The 24,004-nt window shown below is 45.3% G+C and overlaps 1 protein-coding gene across 2 annotated transcripts in view; it reads right to left on the reverse strand.

Annotated features, from left to right (window-relative positions):
- EPHX1 (epoxide hydrolase 1) overlaps nucleotides 1-11,874 on the reverse strand; it is a 37,432-nt gene extending 25,558 nt beyond the window's left edge. Inside the window, exon 1 of one of the 2 annotated variants that reach the window (XM_005903713.3) lies at nucleotides 11,717-11,874. The gene's annotated coding sequence lies outside the window, so the exon portion shown is untranslated. The remainder of the gene's footprint in view (nucleotides 1-11,716) is intronic. The other variant, XM_070385410.1, reaches the window with a different exon arrangement.
- Nucleotides 11,875-24,004: the final 12,130 nt, after the last annotated feature.

Consider the following 24,004-nt stretch of genomic DNA (forward strand, 5'->3'; position numbering starts at 1 on the left):
CATGTGCTTATGAAACTTGGGAAAAAAATCAGGAATTAGTTCAAGCTGAAACAGTCAACTGCACAATATAGTGATCTTTACCCCTAAAAGATACAAACAGAGCAATTTATTATTTCACTTTTCTTTTGTTTTTCTGGGTTTGACTTGCAAAGGACAATTTTAAATATAGGAGATTAAGTAAAAGCAGTGCTTAGTTCTCTTTAGCATTGTTAAAAGGAAACTCGAGCTAAGAATTTTACTGAATGTAAAGTATTTCTGTTATGCTTGGGGCAGAAACACCACTTTTAAAACAAACAAGTTCACTATGAGATTGATGCTAAAAGTTCAAAAGAAAACTCTGTTTGCAGTTGGAATGTATAAAGTATCAAGAAGTCATTTTGCTCTTTTGAAGAAAATAAGAGAGCTGGATTGGTGCCTTGGAAAAGCAAGTATAAACTTGCTTTTGGATCAAAGGGCGGTTTAGCAAACACTGCCTGTGATGATGAGCTGGCTTCTTTGCAGGCACAAGGAACAAGACACAGTCTTGTGCCTGCTGAAGTTCATGCCCTAGAAGGACAAACGAATGAACAAATGACATCCCTCGAATGGCAGATACAATAATATCTACACAGATGAAAGAGAAGTGTACAAAGGTAAGAGTGGAAAGCCTGCCACAAAGGCTTCATGGAGTAGGGCTTTTAGGGATGAATAGGAGTTTACCAGACAGAAAATAATGGCGGAATAGAGATACATCCAGGGAGAAAAGAGAGCGTGTACAAGGACTTCCCTGGTGGTCCAGTGACTAAGACTCTGCATTTTTAATGTAGGGGGCCCAGGTTCATTCCCTGGTCAGGGAACTAAATCCCACATACCACAACTCAAGATCCTGCGTACTGCAACTAAGATCCAGTGAGGATAAATAAATAAATAAATTCATTGGGCATTTAAAAATCCACAAGTAAAAACAGAGAGAGAGCATGTGCAAAGACATGAAAGTAAGAAAGTGCATGGTATAAGCAAAGAGCCACAATAATCTACATCCATGTTCAGCGTAAGAGTTGATTACAAGCTTTGGAGGGCAGTCATTTAACTTCTTCCTGTATTAACTGAAAGGAGTCCCTATTTTATCTCTTTTATAAATTGTTACTTCATCATGATGAAGCTGACTCGGGAGTTTTAACTTAGAAATCGTGTTTGCAATTCAGAGGACCCTTCTGTGAATTAGATCTCAAGGGGATCAAGGGAAGGAAATATACTTGGGAGGTGAGTCTTTCATGGTTGTGTGAGAAAAAGGTGGCCAGGGCAGGAGATTATTCAAACCCAGCATTCCACCCCAGTTGCCCTTAGTGATTTGGCTGCTCCAGCAGACATGCTCCCAGATTGAGATATTGTGGCAGACTGCCAGCTATGTTTTCCTCTTCCTTCTCAGCACTGAAATTTTTATTTTAGTCAGAGAAGCCCGGCTAAACACTACATTTCTTGGCTTTCAGTATGACAGGGTGATTAGGTGCTAACAAAGAGCTGGAAGTGTGTTTGAGGCAGAGCCATCTGTGATCCAGACAGAACCTTCGTGTGAATTAGGGAAAGACATCCATTCCTCAAAATACTGTCAGAAAATGAACCTAATATACTGCTTTTGTTACAGGACACCTCACTGCCATCTGCTAGAAAGCACTTGGAAATAAAAATACAGATCCATGATGACGATGATATGAATGGTTTCCTTGTCCAGTGAACAACCTGTGCGAGGGTACACTGGTCTTGTATGTGTGTGAAGACTATGTAGAGAGCTCTGACTCAGCTGGAAAGCTGCACATTCTGCCCTTCCCCTTCTTTTTCACGCTCCCTGGGACACAGACACGATGGCTGGACTCCGGTAGCCATTTTGGACCATGAAGTGATCTTGAGGATGGAAATCAGAGATGATGGGGAAAGACGGAAGTCATCATGGAACCACCAGCCCAACACTGGACTCCTTACTCCCAAACTTCCTTTGTATAACAGAAAAATAAACTTCTATATTGTTCGAGCTGTTGTTATTTTGAGTTTTCTATTATATAAAGCCTAAAGTAATCCTAACTTATTGAGAAAGTCAGGGGGAAAAGAAAATATATCAAGTCCTCCAGGGCACACACTCTTAGGAACAAATGCTCAGTTTTCAAAATTTTCAGTGCTATATACAATTTCCATGCTATAGAACATGATTAAAAACATGTCCCTGCTGCCCCAGTCACAGAAAGGTATGTTCTCAAAAGATAGACATAACACAGTAGGTGGCTCCTCGAAGAGGTGTTGTCAAGAATGGGGCCATCATTCTTGAGAACAGGAAAGGATATTATCCCACTTGACTCCAACTATTCAGACCCTTCTATAAATAAAAACCTCAGTGAGAAGCAATTTTGTAATACCTGTCAGGATGTAAGATACTAATGACTTTTGACTCAGCAATTCTAGTTCTAGGAATTTCTGCCTCCAAAATACTGAGTTTATGTTTAAGTAAAATGCCATATGTACAAAAATATTCACTACAGCTTTTTTTTTTTTTTTGGTAAAAGCAGAAGACCGAAACAATATATATATTCATCTTCCGGGACCGTGAAATACTCTGTGACATTCATACAGCGAATATGTGCAGAAGGTAAATCTATATGCTAATACGAAAAGATCTCCATGATGGCTATGTGAAAAAAGTAGGTTACAAAAAAGTGTGTACGATTACCGGGTGACATTGGTGTGGACCAAAGGACACACACAGTAAAATGTGGAGACTGCCAGATTCACGCAGACGCCGGTGACAGTGGCCTCGGGCAAGGAGGAAACACTTGCACTGAATAAACTTCTGTGTGTCTAGAAAAACTTTTTTTACCATACACATGAACTATCTGCCCCCAAATAAAATAATCATACATTTTCTAAAGTATAGAAGACCGCAAGAGTGACTCTTCCCTGCGATCCTGCTCCAAGAGTGAGTCAGACACCTCACAGCACCAGAGCTGCACAAACTGGCTGGTGTGACTTCCCAGTGGCCAGGAAGCCCTTGAGACAAAGGTGAGTCTGGAAACCTGGAAACCCACGGGCATCTGAGAGCTGGGGGCCTGGCAAACATGAAATGGGGTAAAGAAATCTGACTGGGCTGTGGGAGAACTGGTGTCCAAATGGGGCTGTCCTTTCTGGGCATGTAGTTCCCACTGCCTCCTCTGGAGAGAAGACACACACGTGAATCTCTAACCCAGACCTACCCTGGGCAACAGACTCAGGCACCCACCTGCCAACTTGACAGTTCTCCAATGTCCCAAAACCTCCTCCAATGCACCTGAGGTTGCACTTGTCTCCTGAAACTTTGTCTTCTTCTGTGGTTCCCTCTCCCTGTAGCTGGAAGTATCCACTTCTAACTGCCAAAAACCCAGGCGATGGCCTTGAAACCCCCCATCCTCCATTTCATCCACATCCCATCTATAGGCGAGTTCCGGAAGCTCCACCTCCCAATTATATCACAAACCCACCTTCACCACCGCCAGCCCGCCCGCGTGCCCAGGTGGTGCCCCTCTCTCCCTGGACTACAGCTGGGTCCACTCACCCCTGCTCTGCCTCCTCCAGAGTGCTCTGCAGCCAGAGCGATCTTCCGGAAACTCAAATCTGACTCTACCATGCCCCTGTTAAAACTCCTAAATAGCTTTCTGCTACTTTGGGGACAAAACTGGAAAAGGTCACTTATCATTCCAAACCCAAAGAAGGGCAATGCCGAAGAATGTTCAAACTACTGCACAATTGCACTCGTTTCACACACTAGCAAGGTCATGCTCAAAATCTTTCAAGCTAGGCTTCAACTGGGCTTCCCTGGTGGCTCAGCTGGTAAAGAATTTGTCTGCAATGCAGGAGACCTGGGTTTGATCCCTAGGTTGGGAAGATCACCTGGAGAAGGGAAAGGCTACCTAATCCAGTATTCTGGCCTGGAGAATCCCATGGACTATATAGTCCATGGGGTCTCAAAAGAGTTGACAAGAATGAGCGACTTTTCGCTTTCAGGCTTCAACAGTACATTAACCAAGAGCTTCCAGACGTACAAGCTGGGTTTAGAAAAGGCAGAGGAACCAGAGATCAAATTGCCAACATCCAGTGGATCATGGAAAAAGCAAGAGAATTCTAGAAAAACATCTACTTCTGCTTCATTGACTACGCTAAAGCTTTGGACAGTATGGATCATATCAAATTGTGGAAAATTCTGAAAGAGATGGGCCTACCAGACCACCTTATCTGCCTCCTGAGAAACCTGTATGCAGGTCAAGAAGCAACAGTTAGAACTGGACATGGAACAATGGACTGGTTCCAAATTGGGAAAGGAGTATGTCAAGGCTATATGTTGTCACCCTGCTTATTAACTTCTATGCAGCATACATGGTGAGAAATGCCAGGCTGGATGCAGCACAAGCTGGAATCCAGATTGAGATCTAGAGGGTGAGGATCAGCCTGAGGATCACAGTGGGGAACACAGTGGGGAGGGGCACAGCCTGAACTGGAGACTCTCCTTCCTCAAACCCAGGCAGGTGGTGAGAACCTCACAATTGGAAAATGCTCCCTAAACTATAGAAAGCTACCAGCTAACTCCAAATCAGCGCTCACCATGTACCTGCCCTTTGGCCAGAAGAGGCCGAGAAGGTGGCCACAGCCCTGAGCCTGTGGAGAAGGCCCAGCTCTGGCCTCCATCTGGGAATTCCTCCGTCCACCCTGTCATCCGAAGTCTTCCTGATAGGGATTCAGACATGAGAACCTCACGCTCCTTCTGGGAGAAGCCAGCCACTGGCCAACAATGGCGTGGCAGAGGGGTACGCTGTGGGCCCCCAGACTCCGGGCCAGAGAAAGGTGGGGCTGGGGATCGGTGTGCTTCGGCAGGCTTGGCCCCTCCCCGCCCTACCAGACTTGCTGCTCCTCTGGGGGTAGGCACAGCCTGCAGAATGGGGAAAACAGATAGCCTCCCCTCCCCTTCAGGCTGGCCTGCCAACACAAACCTTGAACGTTCTTCCTCAAACGCAGGCCAACAGACGGCCACATCTGGGGCTCCTGGGGCTCCCCAACCATGACACTCGATGTGGCAGAGAGCACTCAGGCCCAGGGTAGGTGGAGGAAAACCCTGGGTGCGGGCGCCTCCCGACTCTGCACAGCCCAGCACGTGACCAGCCTCTCCACTCACAGCCCTCTCCCTGAACCCCAGTGGCCGGCAAGGCCCCAGGTGGATGGGGTCCAAGGGTAAGGTCATCTGGGTTGGGCTGATTAGAATCTTCTGCAGTAGGGTGAGGGCTGTGTTTATCTCCCTGAAAGACCTGGAGCCAAAACTGGGAGAGCAGCCTGGAGCCGGAATCCGGGAGAAAGGAAAAAGTAGTTTATAGGCAAAAACAAAGGGACATAAAAAAGTGTAAACAGTGTGGGGGGCAGCCTTCTGATGGGGCAGCCCCTGTTCTGGGTCCTGAGGGAAGGAAGACATCCCTGTCTGCCCTTGAGAGTCACCCTGCCCTCTTGCCCCAGCCATATAGGCATACACACACCTGAATAGATAACAGGAAGAATACAATTAGTGACCACTGATCTGATGAAAATCGTGGAGTAGGGTGCCAGCTCGGCTGGTGGTCAGGTACTAACGGCCTGCTTTGAATCCTGGCTCTACCACTTGCCAGCCATAGGCCAGGTAACCTTAGGCCAGTGACTTCATTCCTCCATGCCTCAGTCTCCCTGTCTGCAAGGTGGGCAGAATAAAGTACATCTCCTACTGAGCGAACAAAGGTAAAGTGGCCACAGAGGGAATTTTTGACTGAAAACAAAAAGGGCATTCACTTTTTGTTTTTAGATCCTGGGAACACGAAGGTGGGGGAGACAGACCTAGCCTGAAGCTGAGGGAACCTTCTCTGAGGAAGTGCTACCTGAACAAAGGTGGGAAGTTAAGGAGGTTTCTTTGTAAGAGGGAAGAGCAGTGGGCTCCAAGGTGGATATGTTGTTGTTGTTGTTTAATCGCTCAATTGTGTTCGACTCTTTGCGACCCCGTGGACTGTAGACCACCCGGCTCTTCGGTCCTTGGAACTGTCCCAGCAAGAATACCAGAGTGGGCTGCCATTTCCTTCTCCAGGGGATATTCCTGGACCAGGGATGAAGCTGCGTCTCCTGCATCGGCAGGAGGATTCAGCCTGGGATAAGGAAGGGGCAGCCTCAGCATCTGACAGGAAGAGTCTGGAACGGTGAAGGGGGGCCATGCCGTGAGCTGGCTGGCTCAGAGCACCTCCAGGGAGGAGACAGCGACCTCCACAGATTTTAAACACCCCTGGAGCAGGCGTGGCCACAAACTCATTCACTCAACCTTCAGCCCAGACTTTTAGTTAAGCAACACAAGTGGGGAGCAGACCCTCTCTCTACCCTACAGGGTGCACATGCTCACGCTCGGGGAGTTTTATTTGAACCCTTTCCATCTCAAGTTTGCCAATTAAAATAAGACCTGTCAAGTTGTCCATTGATTCTAAATCACCAAAGGAAAAACCCAAGTGGAACACAGTTCATTGCCTATGAGGCAAAAGCATTACCTTCCTGGAATTTCAATACGTGGCATTTTCTGTTTGAGGAGAGAAAGACTCCTATTCAGGAGATAATAGGCGTGGGCCATATAATACACCTGTTGGATTTCCTTCCCACTATTAACCACACTCTCTCCCCTCCCTCCCATCCCCAGAGTGGCTTTTCTCAGCAGTGTGCTCCGGCTCTGGGAGATTCCTCAGTAGTGTGTAACAGGATAGCACCGCAGGCTGGGCCACAGCACGGTCACCTGAGCTGTCTCCCTTGTCTAAAATGCACGGAAAGGCGTCCCTGTGCTCACATACTGCAGCCCTAAGGACTCAGGTTGGAGTTTAGAGGAATATTCTGCGTTGCTGCTGTCTTGGTGGGGTCAGTCTGCTTGTGGAAGTGTCTAGGTTGCAAAAAGAAATACAAAAGCTAAAAATGGCGTTCAACCAAAGAAATTAAGATGTTCCATCTTGACAGTATCACCGTGACCCTGAGACCTGCCTGTGGGAAGGGGGCAGGGTGAGGGCAGCTGTTCCCTGCAGCTGGCAACCAGGCTGCCTGCTCCTGCCTTCTCACAGGGACAACTTGGTTCACAGGGAGAAAACTGGAAAGCGGAAAAGGCCGTCCATTTTCCCCCAAAAAGCTGGTAAGAGAGTCAGACTTCCCTGAGCCCTTGGCACGCATGGTGTTAATCATGGAGCGTGGCACTGGGACCTGTGCTTCTCTTACTTTCCAAAAGGTCCAAGTCTCTCCAGTCCTGACAAGAGTGATACAACCGGAAAGCTGCACCCAGTATCGCCAAGGTCACTCATTCCGCAGGAAAAGCCAAGCCCCAGGTTGAGCTGCTGGTGGACATCCCGAGGTGGTGGTCCTCGGGGAAGGGTGGAGTCCCAGGCCCAGCCAGTGAGGAGCACAGTAGGGGTCTCTGAGCCCGAGGCAGCTGGCCTCCCGTTTGCTCCTGATCAGCTTCCCACTGCCCTCAAGGCTCACACTGCAGACCACAGCCCAGCTAGAGCCAGCCCGATGGGCCCACAGGGGATAGGGGTGCTCAGAACCCTTCCAGAATATCGCTATGCATCTGGGTGCCACCACCTCCCTGGACGAAGCCCTGGACCGGGCCATGGGGGTGGGAAGACTCTAAGCACAACATCTCATGTTCTACAATAACCCCGAGAAGTAAGGCATGTTAATAGTTTTGTTTTTCTGTTTTAAAGAGGTTTAAAAATGAAGCTTCAACAAGTTAAATAGTTTGCACAAGTTAACCCAGCTTGTAAGTGCCAAAACTGCATTTTAATGCAGTCTGTTTATGAATCTTCCCAAATGTTAAAGGCAGCCAAAACTCCTGCTCCTGACTTGGGACAAGCCCCATGGTCTCCGTTTGTGGGTTAGCTATGGAATCCTCCGGAAAGTCCTTAAACTCCCCAAACAGAGGAGTATTTTTTCCCCCCATAATGCAATCACTTTCAGTCGGGCGATGGAGAGTTTAGCAGACGTGGCTTTGTAGTAGCTGGACTGTGCCCTCAACTGGCTCCTTGTGACAACAGTGTCCGCTATCTGACGGCAAAGTCAAGACACAGACAATGGGGTCCAGGGGACAGGAAGACTCCCCTGCAGGTCCTGGAGCCTGCCTGGAGATATGCTCTCAGGCTAGACTTTAGAGGGTGAAAATAGCTGCTCTCTGGTGACAAAGGATAAGCCTCCCTCAGGAATGTAAACAGAGGTTTTCTTCAGTGTCCATGGGGGACGGGTTCCAGGACCTCCAAATACCAAAATCCATGGATGCTCAGGTCCCTTATATAAAATGGTGGCGTACAGTCAGCCCACTGTCTTGGCAGATTCCACATCCATGGCCTCAAAACCCAGGGTTACGGAGGGCCAGCTATCTACCCTTGATGGCAGAAGAGACTGTTTCAGTTTGAACTTGGTTTGTATAATCGCCTGTTCAGTAATACAGTGTGCAAGGAAGGGCAGGACTGCACAGCTGTCCCCTTGACAAGGGAGTGTCCAGCACTCCCCCGTCAGGGAGGGAGGTGGAGGCGGCTGGCTCCTTGGCAAAGTTTCAGTTCCCTTTAGGGTGAACTTCTGGGGTGCCTTCTCCCTGCTGCAACCTCCCTACCTGACCACACAGCCCCTGGATCCTCTGCTCCTAGAGTCCGGGCCAAGAGCCCCCCATAGGCAGCCCACAGGTAATCCACGGGGCCAGCTGGGCTGGGAAGTGATCCTTCTGCCTTAACCCTTGGCCCTCAACCTCTCCCTGGGGTTTTGTCCTGGGCTCACACCCCAGGCATGGCCCTTCACTCCATTTCACATTGCCCTCAGTGGGCCTGGCATGGGCTGCAGGTGCACCCCAGCCCCTCAAAGCTGACCATTCCCCACTAACCTATTTCCTTTTCTGAAGATCCCTTTGGATTCTTATGCACAAAATCATCACATAATACAGCTGTAAGAAGCTTTGCACATTATAAAATCCAACCTCATTTCATGGATGAGGTCCACAGAGGGGACCCGACTGGCAGAGTTGGGACACCAGCTGGATCTTCTTTCTAGCCAGTTCTCTTCCACATCACTGTATTACCTCTCAAAGGAATGAATCACTCATGACGGGATGTAGGGTTTGATCAGAGGTGGGGTTTGAGCATGGGATCCTAGAGGCCCCTCAAGTCACCACAGGCTTGCTCTTTGCCCACTCCAGCCCAAGTGGGTCTGCACTGAGCTCTTTCTTCGGCAGCAGTGAGCAGCACATACTGAGCCCTGCCTTGTTTTTTTAAGCCCAGTTGTGTCTCATATCTTTGAATATCTCAGCTCAAGGATGGAGAACTAGAACCTGGGCAGCCCCTCCCTTTTCATGTCTGGGCCAGGATAGGATGCTGGGAACAAAGTCAAGATTCAAGTCAGCAAAGACCAAGTCTGGGCATACTGGGTTATGTCCATGGGTGGGTCACCGTGCAGTGATAACACGGGGGCTCCTTGTGACCTCCATCTAGTGCTGATTTAGACCTCAGACACGAACAATGACACCACAGGAGGGGGCTAGGGGAGGCATTCCATTTCCTCCAATGATCTGATGCCCTTTCGCTAAGGGTCCCTCCGCCCAAAGATCCCCTAATACGTCACTTCCCACAGACCTCCCACTCCCGTAAGTCTGTACCAGCCAGGGTGCTTAAGGCATAGCTGGGAGGCAGGTGGGATCATATAGGGAGCATGTGGGTTGGAGCAGATGGTGTTGAAGTTCATCCTGGCTGCCTTGCTGAACAGTTATTTTCCATGGAAGACTTTCTTTTTCTTGGAACTGGAGGGGGGAGAGCCTCTTGTTCTCAGGCTGGGCCAGTTCAGTTTATCCAGTAGATTACTCACACCAAAGGACATGGGTGGCAGCTTGGCCCACACTCAGCAAACAGACATAAAGTTCACCCATGCCAGGCACATGCCTGGTATGGGGCCTTTGCACTTACTTGACCTGGTGTGCCATCACTCCAGAGAGCGGCCTGCCACTCCCTCATTCCACCTTCCCGCACCCCACCCCCCACTTCTTTCTTCACTGCTTTGTTTTTCTCCCTGGCACACATGGCTTTCTAACATACTTTATATTTTACAAATTTATTTTGTATATTGTCCATCTTTCCCCCAACAAAACTATAGACTCTATGAAGACATGTTCCCTACTGAGCCCCTGTGCCCAGGGCAGAGCCTGCACACATGGTCAGTCCTCTGGATTTGCTCAGGAAACATGAAGAAGCCAACACAAAGCCCTTCTAGGTGCGGACATTTGGGAAAGAGAAACTGCTGAACCCTCTCCGTGCTGTGCTAAGTCACTTCCATCGTTTCAACTCTTTGAGATCCTATGGACTATAGCCCACCAGGCTCCTCTATCCATGGAATTCTCCAGGCAAGAATAGTGGAGGGAGTTGCCATGCCCTTCTCCAGGGGATATTCCGACCCAGGGATACAACATACATCTCCCGTGTCCCCTGCACTGCAGGCAGATTCTTTACCCCTGACCCACTGGGGAAGCCCAGAGTTTCTTGCTAAATCATACCTACTAGGGCTAGTGAAAGACCACCACAAGGTCCTCAAGCCCCTACTCCCAGAAGGACGCAACCACCACACCAGAAGACAGTGTTACTTTCCAGACTTTGGCCACTTCTTTCAAGTGTTAACTTTTAACACTTTTAACACTAAATTCAGAGGAGTCTGCAGAGTGGCACTAAAACAGGCATAAATCCCAATGTTCTCAACAATTTCCCGCAACAGCTCATACATCCGATGTACTGGGTGCTGAGGTGCCGAATGCAGAGGTCCCCCCCTTACCTTTCACCCCTATTCTCTGTACAGAGCTCGCGGGGCGGGGACAGGGCTAAGAGAGGGCTGTCTGCCCATCCCTGCGTCAGGGGCCCAAATCCCCCGGCTTTGTGGAGCCGGAAGTTTATATAGTAGAGGAGAGTGAACGGGGTGTGAGCGCCGCTTTAATAGAAATCAAAATCAGAGTCACAACATCGTCAGAGCCCGCGCCGGCACCCCGAAAGCTTCAGAAGGGCCGGGCAGGTGAGGGGCCATAGGCTAAGTTCCCCAGCATCCCTCCGGAGAGGGAGGCTTGCAGGAGGATCGGGTCTCTGCTGCCCCTAGACTGGTCACATCCCTAGGCTCCTACTGCATGGTGAACTTTTTCCCGGACCCAAGTTTCCTCTCCTGGGCGCTGAGCTGGGCGGGGTTGGCCCTCTCTCCAGAGATTAGAGCCAGGAGTGGGAGAGAAAAAGTGGGACCGCGGTTAGAGATGGTGAGAGAGGACATCTCAGCCAAAAGACTTGAGGTCTATTTAGGACTCTGGTGACAAAAAAGTGCAGTTTCACTGCATGAGCCAGACGCCCCCTGGAAGCTGTACTCCCCGGGACAGCCAGGCAAGGGGGCCGCCTCTGCGCTCCCCCGTCCCCAATTCCCGAGTCGGTTGGCAGAGCGCGTGCGGGCCTCCTCCCGGAATCCCGAGCGCCTGCGGACTGCACGCGGCGAGGCCTCGGTCGGGATCCAGCTGCGGGCGGCGGGGCAGGGGCGGCGGCGGAGGCCTGTGTGAAAGTCTCCCCGCAGCCCTGGCTGTACGGCGCCCGCCGCCAGCGTCCCCCAGCCCTCGGGATCGCGTTGTGCCCCTGCACCCTGGGAGCGCCCGGGCCCGGGGAAACTGCGCACGACGCCCCGGAGCGCTTACGGTCGTCGGTTCCCTGGCTCCTGGGCTTGGCCGTCCCTCTGGCTCCGGCTCTCCGGGTTCCTCTGCTCCCGATTCGCGTGTCCCCTGACTACCCTGCGCTGACTCCGCCCGGGCTCGGCCCCTCAGCGGGCGGGCCGGGCCACCGGGGTTCAGTCCCGCTCCGCCCCTGTTACCTGGGCCACCCGGTTGACTCTGCACCTTCCTAAGCCCGCCTCTGCTTTGGAAGAGGGCTCTCAAAGTGCGGCCCGCGGTCAGAAATGGTGCCGAAGTTCTTAGGAACTCAACTGAATCAATCAATCAACAAACTCAAGCTTCAGCCTTGTATAACTTGTTTCATATTTTTACCAGTTCATTGTTATTGTATTTTACACGTGTGTTGTGTCCAGGACAGATTGGGAAATTTTAAAGCAAACAAACCTGTCTTTCAACACACAGTCTGAGAAACACTGGTCTGAGTGAAATTTGAACCCGCACAAAGAGGTCTTCATGGTGAGGACTTCGATCTACAAAGTGGAGCTCGACGCTTGGAGAGTAGCTCGTTCCTGGCTAATAAAAACACTCAACTCAGTTTCCTCTCCAAACCTTTGCTTATGTAGTATTCCTGGAAAGGATGCTCTCCTGCATCCAAATATGAAATCCTACTGTTCTTTAATCCCACACCTTCCTAGTGAAGCCTGATCTCATCCCTGCAGTCTCTGACATCTCTGTACTCCTTCAAAACTTGCAGTCTGTGAGATTCCTCCATCCCTCACCAAATCTTTCAAACAGAAGCTCTGCCTCTGGCCATTTTACCAAGGGACTCAAATTTGTTACCCTTCAAACTCAGTGATGATGAAAACATCCTAAAATTAGATATTGGTGATGACTGTATCACCATAACTCTGTCAATACACTAAAACTACTGAATTGTACACTTTAAAAGGATGGATTTTATAGTATGTGAATTATATCTCAGTAAAACTGTCATTTTTGTATAAAAAAACTGCACTGAGGTTGTAACCCCACTCCTCATTCCTGTGTCCTAATACCCTCGTCCTTGGTTAGATCATTCACCCAGCGTGAGACTATGAAATCTAAGCTAGTGCTAGATATTTCAAAGTACAATCTACCTAGATACAGTAAATAAATAAGGCACTGAGTCCAACTCAGCAGGGCAAAATTTAGACAGTCAGATTTCAGATCTCAGCTTTCAGTCCAAAGCTATGGAAAGGTTTATGGACTGAAAGAATGGGTATAATGTGATCTCTAGAATAAATTATGTGCTTTTTAAAAGTCAAAACAAAAGCTGTTCTTCTGTACAAACGTCTGGAGAGTTTCCAGGTACATCGGGGAGAATTAAAAATAATGTGTGTGGGGGGACAGTTTTGGATGAAAACTGTAGATCAATTCCTGAGTCACTGGAAGGAAACAACATCTTTTATGCCAAAAATGCATAATATGAATCTAATCATGAGGAAACCTCAGGAAAAAAACCCAATTAAGTAATATTCTGCAAAATAACTGGCCTATACTTTTCAAAAATGTCAGGGTCATGAAAGGCAAGGAAAGGCAGGTAAAAACGTTCATGGTGAAAGGAGACTGAAGAGTCATGAAAACACATATGATGCTTTTAGACTAGATCCTGGACTAGAAACCTTTTCTATGAAGAATATTATTGAAATGATTGGGGATATTTGAAGAAAGTCTATAAATGATACCACTATATTAATGCTAAATATTTTGATTTTGAGAGTGAATTTTTTTCTGAGTGACTATCTTTGATCTTAGAAAATATACACTGAAGGATTTGAGGAGTCATGTCTGAAATGTTCATTCCATTTTGTACACTATATATACATCTCATATTTGTATATGTATATGTATACATGTATATATAATATATATAAATGGAGAGAGAGAATTACAAAGCAAATGCAGTGAAATATTAGCAATTAGTAACTCTGGATAGAGAGTTTATGGGAGTTCCTTGTACTATTCTTGCAACAACTTTACTATAAATTTTAAATTATTTTGAAATTAAAAGTTTTAAAAATTGTGGATCAAATAAACATACATCTTCATCTCAGCTCCCTACTGAAAACGCCATGAAAATCACTACCGGGGTGCAGAAAAGCTATAAACTCCAAAAGGACAAGGTGATTGGGAGAAAAGATAACAGCAGAGGAGGGATATCATAAATTTTTTAAGATGAAAATCAGTCGACTAATTTAGCAGAACAGATAAAGCTAAAAACCTTTCTACAACCAGAAGCAGGCAGATTCTTGCCCTAGACTTGTAGAGATCATTAAACTATAGCCCTCGGGCCAAATTGGACCCACAACTTATTTTTGTAAATGAAGTTTTCCTGGAGCACAGTCACACTCATTTGTCTACATACCATCTGTGGCTGCTTTCATACTATAGCGGCAGAGGTGAGTAGTTACCTGTAAAGCCTAAAATATTTATTATCTGGCCCTTATACAGAAAAGGTTTGCTAGTCCCTGCCTTAGAGCCCTGCAAAATCTTTAGGAGCTAGAGGTATGGGGAGTCTCTGAAGGTAGGAGTTTGGGTGGATGTGGGAAATGGTAGACCTTGAATGTCCCTGCATGTTCAAGCCAAGTCTGCCAAGAATGTAAGGAAAAGGCTCAATAATGGGGAGTTACCGGGGTCCAGCCCCAGTTGCATCCAGGGATTCCCTCAGGAGGACGGCGTTGGTGATTAGAATAGCAAAGCAGAGATTTTAGAGGCTCATTAATAACTGGTTTATGCGGGACAATAAAGTTCCTAACACCGAACTTGCTCTGACTACGGAGGCCGCAGGCGCCCTCTCGAATAGCGGAAGGTGCCCCACCTTGGGCGCCTTCTCGAGCGGGTCTTAGAAGCCCAGGCAAATAAGAAGTCCCAGAGGACCCCTGCGCTCCAATTATTTTGGCCTGAAAAGATTTGTACCTTTTGTTCTCCTTATACAAAGTTTAAATTAGTTCTCCTAAGGTTTGGTTTTGTTTTCCTTCCAATTTGTATCTTTTGTTGGAGAAGGAAATGGCAACCCATTCCAGTGTTCTTGCCTGGAGAATCCCAGGGATGGGGGTGCCTCGTGGGCTGCTGTCTATGGGGTTGCACAGAGTCGGACATGACTGAAGCGACTTAGCAGCAGCAGTACCTTTTGTTGCTCGTTTTCACTCCAAGCCAGTGACCAGCCGTCCCTCACTGGCTGACCAGGGATTTATTTTCTGGAAACTGAACTGAGACTCCTTCCACCTCAGGGGCACTACTGGGCCCAGGTACAGCAGGGATGAGGCACCTGACTGAAAACAGTGGAACCAAGTGAAAGTCTTCACTTTAACCTGGGAGTCCCTTCTCAGCGCCTTCCCACTTGAGTTCACAAGAGCACCATTCCCAGGTACTAATCCCCAGGCAGGAAGAGGATCTGCCTCTTAACTAAATGAGCCATCCTGCAGAGGAGCTGCAGATAGTGACACCTGGGGGCCTCGTAACAAAACAGCCAGCTCACCATCTAACCACCCTCCACAGAGGTCAATTAGGGTATGGCCACCATGTGCACAGCACTTCCAATTGGTGTTTTAACGCCTCACTTATAAATAGTAAAAGACCACCAGATACTGGGGAAAGCCTCCCACTTAAAAGGCAGAGCCACAGTTGAGAGAGAACGTACTCACAGGCAACAGAGGGAACTACAGTATTCTCAAAGACATAAGAAAGGGCTTGTATCTATGAAGAAGGGACAAGATACGATTAAAAAAGAAGCAATTCAGAGAATTAGAAAGCACTTTTTAAAAATAAAAATTTAAGAGAAATGTCCAAAGATAGAATTGAGGAGTTCTCCCAGAAAAATGGAACACAAATTAAAGAGATGGACAGTGGAAGGAAAAAGAAAGAAAGAAAATCAAGTCAATCCAGGAAGGCACCAGACATATAAGCTTCATAGAACAGAAAAGATAATATAGAGAGAAGGACATTATTAAAGAAGTAATCTAAGTATTTCTCCCAAACACAGCATTGGAATCTTCAGATTAAAAAGATACCATGGGAAAAACAAACAAACAAACAGAAGAACACCAATGCAGGTCATGTCATTGTGATATTTTAAAATACTAAAGAAAAAGACCTAAAAGCTTCTGGAGCAAGCAGGGGAAAGGCCCAAAACCAAAAATAGTCAACACAAAGACTTAATAATCAGAATATCTTCAGACTGCTTAGCAGTAACACTGGAGACCATAAAACAGTGAAGCAAGGCCTTCAAAAGTTGTTAGGAAACTATTTCCAACAAAGAATTATACAATAAAGTGTAAGGGCAAATTAATAAAGGACATCCTCACACATGTAAGGACTAAAAACCTTTTCACTTCTCATGTACCCATTTCTAGACATATTACTACAGGATGTACTCCAGCAAAACAAGGGGGTAAAATATGAAAGGAGAAGACATGGTATTTGGGAAACAGGGAATCTAACAGAGGAGCAGCAATAGGAGGCCTAGGCTGACAGCTGTGCAGCAGGCTTAGAAAGCAGAGTGTCCAGATGGAAAGAGGAAGACAAATGGCTGGGAGGCAGGTCTCCAGAAAGTGAAATTAAGCATTAACTGAATTAACTTTTTGGAAAATAACATGAACAGATATTTGTCAAATCTGATGGCATATTTAGGAGGAAAAAAACTAAGAGAAGGAAGATGGAAAAATAAAGTGAAGGAAGAAAATGAATAACAACAGAAAAAACAGAAAGTTGTTCAAGAAAGGAAAGGTAATCATGGTATATTGCTTGGCTGTGTCATGAGCAAGATTTACTTCATCATTATGTAAGTACTATTGATTTAGCACAAAATTATTATTGTTCCTATCTTTTTTAAATTTTTGAAAATTTTATTTTTATTATCATTAAAATTAAAGAAATTTCAAATTTTTATGAAACTCACAGACATAAGTCCACAGTTTGTAATATGCAGTATTAAACACTTGATTTATACCACTGTTTTTGAAGTTCACATCCTTTTTTATGACATTTGAGTCCTGTGTGATAATCATTGCCACTTTTGTAACTACTCCCTGCCACTTTTGCTGCTGGAAACACCAATACGCCATGGTGTTTCCACACTTCTAGACTTTTCTCATATCCTTTACCCTGCCTGGAATACCTTCCCTTTTTGCCTCTGGGAAATTCTCCTTTGTTCTTAGGCCCCATTCAAAGTTCGCATCTTCTGTGGAGTTTTTTGTGCTCAGACCACATTGACACCTCCCTTCACTGTGTTGCCTCAGCAATTTGCACACACTCCCTTATGTTCCCTTATCGCTTTCTGTCTTGATTATTGGTCTCCACATTTGTCACTTTCTTTTGACTAGGAGCTTCTCAAAGCCAAGAACAACATCTCATTCTTTATCTGTCCTTGTATCCTTAGTGCCTTAGCATAGAGCCTATCACACTGAATGAATGCTAGGTAAAAGTGAGTTGAGTGAATGTTGCCTGAAAGTGTTCATGGCAGAAATTAATGATCAGCTTGTACTCTTAAACTCTCCTGCTGCTGCTGCTAGGTTGCTTCAGTTGTGTCCAACTCTGTGCGACCCCATAGACGGCAGCCCACCAGGCTCCCCCATCCCCGGGATTCTCCAGGCGAGAACACTGGAGTGGGTTGCCATTTTCTTCTCCAATGCATGAAAGTGAAAAGTGAAAGTGAAGTTGCTCAGTCATGTCCGACTCTTAGTGACCCCATGGACTGCAGCCTGCCAGGCTCCTCCGTCCATGGGATTTTCCAGGCAAGAGTACTGGAGTGGGTTGCCATTGCCTTCTCCAACTATTGTTCCTATCTTGAGAGGATAAGTGGGAGCAGCAGTGGTGGGTGTATAATACGTTGTCTTTATCTATTATAAGAAAAAATCAATAGATAATGTCCAAAATTGACACACTAAGAAGTATGCACTATAAGCATATTATTTAGATATCTAGAGGTAAATGCCAAAAGACTTGAAAGTAGATTGAGAAAAATGAGGGAAGGGGGTTGTTACATTTTACTGTAAGCCTTGATTATTTGATTTATCAAAAAACATATACAAATAAAAATGTAAATTCATTTCAAAATCTTATTTTCTAGATTTCTAGGTCATTGGACACTCCAGATTCGTTGCTTTTCTCCCTAGATTTCTAAAGCATGTATTGCACTGTTCTTATTTCTAGGCTTTTATCAGGTAAACTGCTATTTCCTGCTGCTTCCACCCAAGCTTTTTCTTCATGTTTACTCACCACTGGGCTCTTGCCCTACACTTGCTACTCTCTGGATGCTTATCAATAAATTCCTTTTCAGATGCTAATTGAAAGATTATTGATTGCACTAGACGCTGTATGTAGTTTACTAGAAGTTAGAGTCTCATATCACCTGCTGCTCATCACAGAAGTGTTACCTACTTCAAAATAAATGGATTACAGATCCCCTGGGACATTAAAGAAGTGGGGATGGTGATAGCCAGTGGCTGTTTTACAAAACACCCTAAAAAGACAGCATTTTATAAGAACATCAGTTATACAGAATTGTTTCATAGCTATATTTTCTCATCATTTTTATAATCAACTATATTTAACAGTCATCTATTAGCATATGGTGCTACCAATTGATGGAAGAGATTTTCACATAGTAAGGTATGAGAAGTTATTCTGGCTTATACATGGTTTAGTATAAGTATTATATAAGATTTAGTATACATGATTTAGATGCTGAAGAGATCAAGAGATGGAAAGAATACATGAAAGAACTGTACAAAAAAAATCTTAATGAACTGGATTACTACAATGGTGTGGTCAGTCACCCAGAGCCAGACAATGTGGGATAGTTGCATAGCTACAAGGCCACAACATTGCAAGTGTCAGTTATATCATCTTGGGAATAAACGATTGTGTCCTTGAGTCTGATACAAAAGATATAAGTTCTTAGTAATCCAGGAAAATATCTGAAACCATGTCCAAAATGACCACTCAGCTCCATTTGGAAGCCTTGAACCTCCTCCATTTTATAGTCTGGTGGAACACAATTCAAGTGCTTCTTGAATCTGTGTCTCCTGAGCTGTAATCTTCAGTTTCTGGCATAAAACTTTTTTCTATTCTTATTACAGATTGGTTTATTGGTTATTTCCACCAGTACAACAAAGCAATCAATAAAAAAAAAAACACAAACAGAACCCCCAGTTTTTAGAAACTTGGCCTTGTACAATGGATAAGATAATTTACAAAGATTATCTTTTGGGAGATTATTAAGAATGACAAAATAATGTGTCCTATCATGGAGCAACCACAAATAGAAAATAATTTTAGATTTTAAATAGATTTCATAGTTTTATAAAAAGATGCAAATGAAGAGAAATGACGCAAAATGTTGAGTTTTTTAAGCACTTTTCCTATGTCCACAGAAAAGCAGAAGAATACATTATTACTCAACAATCCTGCAGAGAAGGCAACGGCAACCCACTCCACTACTCTTGCCTGGAAAATCCCATGGATGGGATCGAGAAGAGTCTGACAGGACTGAGCAACTTCACTTCCACTTTTCCCTTTCATGCATTGGAGAAGGAAATGGCAACCCACTCCAGTGTTCTTGCCTGGAGAATCCCAGCGATGGCAGAGCCTGGTGGGCTGCCTTCTATGGGGTCTCACAGAGTTGGACACGACTGAAGCGATTTAGCAGCAGCAGCAGCAACAATCCTGAAATTTCTTTTGTATGATTTCACACTGACTGCTTTCTCCCAGGTTTTTTGAGATCACCAACTATACTACGTTCCCAGGACTTCAAGGTCAATGATCAAGAGTATTATTGCAGGAAGATCAAAAGTCAACAGAAAAATTTAGTAAAGAAGCCAGTTGTAAACACAGCTTATGCACAAAGTTCAAATGCAGTCAAGGCCCTCTTGAGCCCTCTATGGGCCTACATTGGACACTGCATTGTGACCATGCCTTATTTGAGGATGAGTCATTTCACTTTTTTAAAATTATTATTAATTTTATTGGAGTATAATTGATTTACAATGTGTTAGTTTCAGGTGTGCAGCAAAGTGAATCAGTTGTGCACATACATACATCCATTCTTTTCAGATTCTAGTCCCATATAGGTTGCTACAGAGTATTGAGTTGGAATTCCCTGTGCTATACAGTAGGTCCTTATTAGCTGTCTATTTTATATATAGTAGGGTCTCTTAAGTATTTTGATAGAGGCAAGAAGTCAGTGAAAACAAGTTTTTGCAAAAACAGTTTTTCACAAAAATAGTCCTTTATAGCAGGGATCTAATGCCCGATGAGCTGAGATGATTGTTGCTGTTTTGTCACCAAGTCATGTCTGACTTAGTGACCAGACGGGGCCTCTGTGACCCTGTGGACTGTAGCATGCCAGACTCCTCTGTCCATGGGATTTTCCAGGCAAAAATACTGGAGTGGATTGCCATTTCCTCCTCCATCATTCTTGTTTTGTCCAGGATGGGGGGACTGTTGTTTAAACTTGGTATTTTAATCAGTCTTTTGAACCCTCAGTTGTCTCTCCACGGTTTTAAGACAACAGCAATTTCAGCACTTTTCCCCACCCCATCCCCATTCTCCTTGAAGAGCAAACACCAGGTTTCACCCTTTTAACTGATTTTTAAAATATTATTTATTTGTGTTTTTCTTTTTAACCTCATCTTGGGCACTACCTGTTGAAGACTTCAACAGATAAGGAAATTAGCTCAACTGACTTCACTAGGTGAACGTCCTTCCTGCTCTGTACTTCCCACCCCGCAAGTGTGAGTTACAAATATTCAAGTGTTTTCATTATTATGAAGGCGATTCAGGGCCAAGTTATGGTCACTATGATTTTCTTTTCCTGTATAACATGTTTTCCCTAGACTTACTAGTTTTAAGATTTGCTTGGTTTTCTATGTGCCAACCACTACTATACCACAGACCTCCTTACGCTGTCTACATCCTTTCCTAGTAAATGTATTCATATTAGATTTTTTCATTTTCTTAAAGAAGTGCCTTTCTGAGGAAACAAATGATTGTTTCCAGGAATTTGCTGGATATATATTCCTATATTCCTGCTCTTTACTAGGTGACCTCCAGTGCTTCCCTACAGATGGATATAATTCCCCATGTCACTGATACCGGGCTTGGTCATGTCATTTGCTCTGACCAATAGAGTATGAGGTGACATCTGAGCAGAAGCTTGATAAGCTGTCTCTCTCTAGGTTCCACTCTTTCATCCTGGATCCTAGAATGAGGGCCTTGGAGCGTGGAGGGACTGTGGAGGCACAGCTATCTGTAATCTGAGGAAAAAATAAACTTTTTTCAAGGTACTGAGATTGGAGGGTTCCCTCAGTAAAATTTAATCTAAATGTGTCTGGGAAATGTCTTCATTCAATGCTTCCCTTTAATTGTTTGGATGAATACATATTCCAGGATGGAAATAGTCTTCTTTCAGAAATTTGAGGGCATTGCTCCACGATCTTCTAGTATTGCCCTTGAGAAGTCCAAAGCCACTCTGATGCCTGATTGTTTTAAAGAACCCCTCCTTTGCCTCTGGAAGCATAAAGGAGCTTCTCTGTATCACCATTATACTGAAATTCTGAGATCATAGGCCTTGATATTTCATCTACTTTCACCCTTGTGCAAGGCACTAAGCAGGCCCTTTCAGTCTGGAAATACATGTTCTTTAATTTTGCAAAAATTTCTTAAATAATCTTACGGATGATTTCTTCCACTCCATGTTCTTTTTTCTGAAATTCCTATATCCAAATCTTTAACTGTTTTTCTGCCTCTTTTTTCTTTTTGACTCTATTTTCTGGATATTTCTGCAATTTTTCTTTTTCTTTTCAAGCTTTTTTTTCACTTCAGTTGTTCTTAATTTCCAGAAGTCTTTTTGTTGTTGTTGTTCTTTTAATCTCGTTTCCCCTGAAAGCTGAGCCTGAGACAAAGGCTTGCTTATGGTAGCTTATTTGGAAAGTCATCCCCGGGATAAGAGGTAAGGGCTGGGAGGTGAAACTGTAAAGGAGGAAAAGACAAAACAAGGATGTGTTTCCAACTTGGCCACTGCTCAGGGTAACTGGTGTTTGATCCTGTGGGGCCTTTTGAGAAGGTTTATAAAATGAGTCTCAGAACTGTTCACCCAGGGAACAAAAACTAGGAGCATTAGCTCCATCCCTCTTTGGTCGAGAGCGAACCTCACAGACTTAGAAATTCCTGTGTTTCCAAGTTGCTTATACATGATTGCCAAGAAGACTGGCATCCAATAGAAACCACAAAGGAATGGACTAAGAGAGTAAGTGACAATATCAAAATCTGAAACTTCTGTTTGGCCAAAGGTATCGGTGGTGGGCTGAACAATGATTCCCCCAAAGACATCCCTGAGACATCCCAAAGACAACTTGTGACTGTTACCTTATATGGCAAAAGAGGCTTTGCAGATGTGATTAGAATGTGAAGATTATCCTGAGTTATCTGGGTGGGAACGAAATGTAATCGCCAGGGTCCTTATAAGAGGAAGTCAAGGGACTTCCCTGGTGGTCCAGTGACTAAGACCTTGTGCTCCCAGTGCAGGGGGCCCAGGTTCAATCCCTGGTCAGGGAATTAGATCCCACATGCCACAGCTACAGATCCATGTGGCACAACTAAGACCCCGGGCAGTCAAATAAATGACTTTTTTTTTTAAAAGAAGGAATCAAGAAGGTCAAAGGAGGTGATGTGGTGACAGAGAAGAGGCAGGAAAGGTGATGCGGTGTGGAGCCATGAGCCAAGTAATGAGAACAGCCTCTGGAGGCTGGGAAAGACAAAGAAACAGAGTCTCTGCTGGAGCCCTTAGGTAGAACAACCCTGCTTGATTTTAGCCCTTTAAGGGTCATTTCGGACTTCTAATCCTATTAGAGAATAAACTTGTGGGTTTTTTTAAGCCACTAAATTTGTGAAAATTTGTTATGGCAGCAATAAGAAACAAATTAGTTTCCATGGGATCAAAACAGTATCCATACACAGAGATAAAATATGAGTGACAGGATGGGAAAAATGCCTGAGGCTTATTTAACAAAGGACATTCTGAAAACATAGAGGATTTTTTTTTTTTAATTCAGTGAACACATAGAAATTACTATGTGCCAGGCACTAAGTGCTTAACCAATGCTAATTCATTTCATCCTCATAACAATTTTGAAAGTGAAATCGCTCAGTTGTGTCAGACTCTTTGCAACCCCATGGACTGTAGCCCGCCAGGCTCCTCTGTTCATGGGATTCTCCAGGCAAGAATACTGGAGTGGGTTGCCATTTCCTTCTCCAGGGGATCTTCTCGACCCAGGGATCAAATCCAGGTCTCCCACATTGCCTTTACCCTCTGAACCACCAGGGAAGCTCATAACAGCTTTATGAGATCCTTATTATTTACCATTTACATCAGAGGAAACTGAGGCACAGAGGTTAGGTAACTTGTCCAAGGTCCCAAGAACCCTTAAAGAAATGACAGCAACCCAGCAGAAAACTAGCAAAAAATTGTAAACTCAGACAGCACACATTTGAAGATACCGTGTCAACTCAAGCCTCTGGAAAGCACATACCAAGATGGAATAAGAAGTGTAGTGGTCTCCTGGCAGAGATGTCTGTGAACAGGAAAGGGAGCAGTAGTGAGTAACAGCCTTGGACTTCCCAGGTAGTCCAGTGGTTAAGAACCCGCCTACCAATGCAGGGGACACGGGTTCTACCCCTGGTCCGGGAAGATTCCACGTGCCATCCAGCAACTAAACCCATGTGCCACAACAATTGAGCCCAAGTGCCTGGAGCCCATGCTCAGCAACAAAAGAAACCACGGCGATGAGAAGCCCACTCACCACAACTGGAGAGTAGCCCCCGCTTGCCAGAACCAGGGAAAACCTGTGTGCAGCAACAAAGACTCAGTATAGCCAAAAATAAATATAAATAAGTAAAATTACAAAAAAAAAAAAAAAAAAAGCCTCAGACCACAGTGCAGGTCTGACACTGGCATCAGGAGAGCAGGGAGGAAGGAAGAGCCTCGGCTGGCAGTGCAGCTCTGTCCTGGCCAGGCCGCACGGGGCGGGACTGGCCCAGCGCTAGTGTCCCGGCCGTGCTCAGCCACAGGCTGGGAACAGCTCAGCAAGAGCGACACATCAGTGTGAACCCACAGCAAACCTCACAGATGCAGCGACTGCGACTGGAGGCCGACAGCTAACTGCAGTTTTTTGCAGGACTTTTTTTTTTCAAAATACTGTGTTGAGGTATAATTGGCATATAATAAACAGCAGATATTCAGAATATGCAGCTTTTCAAAGTTTGGTGTATGTACACCCA

This window comes from Bos mutus, chromosome 16 (genome assembly GCF_027580195.1).
Source record: "Bos mutus isolate GX-2022 chromosome 16, NWIPB_WYAK_1.1, whole genome shotgun sequence".
In the NCBI taxonomy this organism is placed as follows: Eukaryota; Metazoa; Chordata; class Mammalia; order Artiodactyla; family Bovidae; genus Bos; species Bos mutus.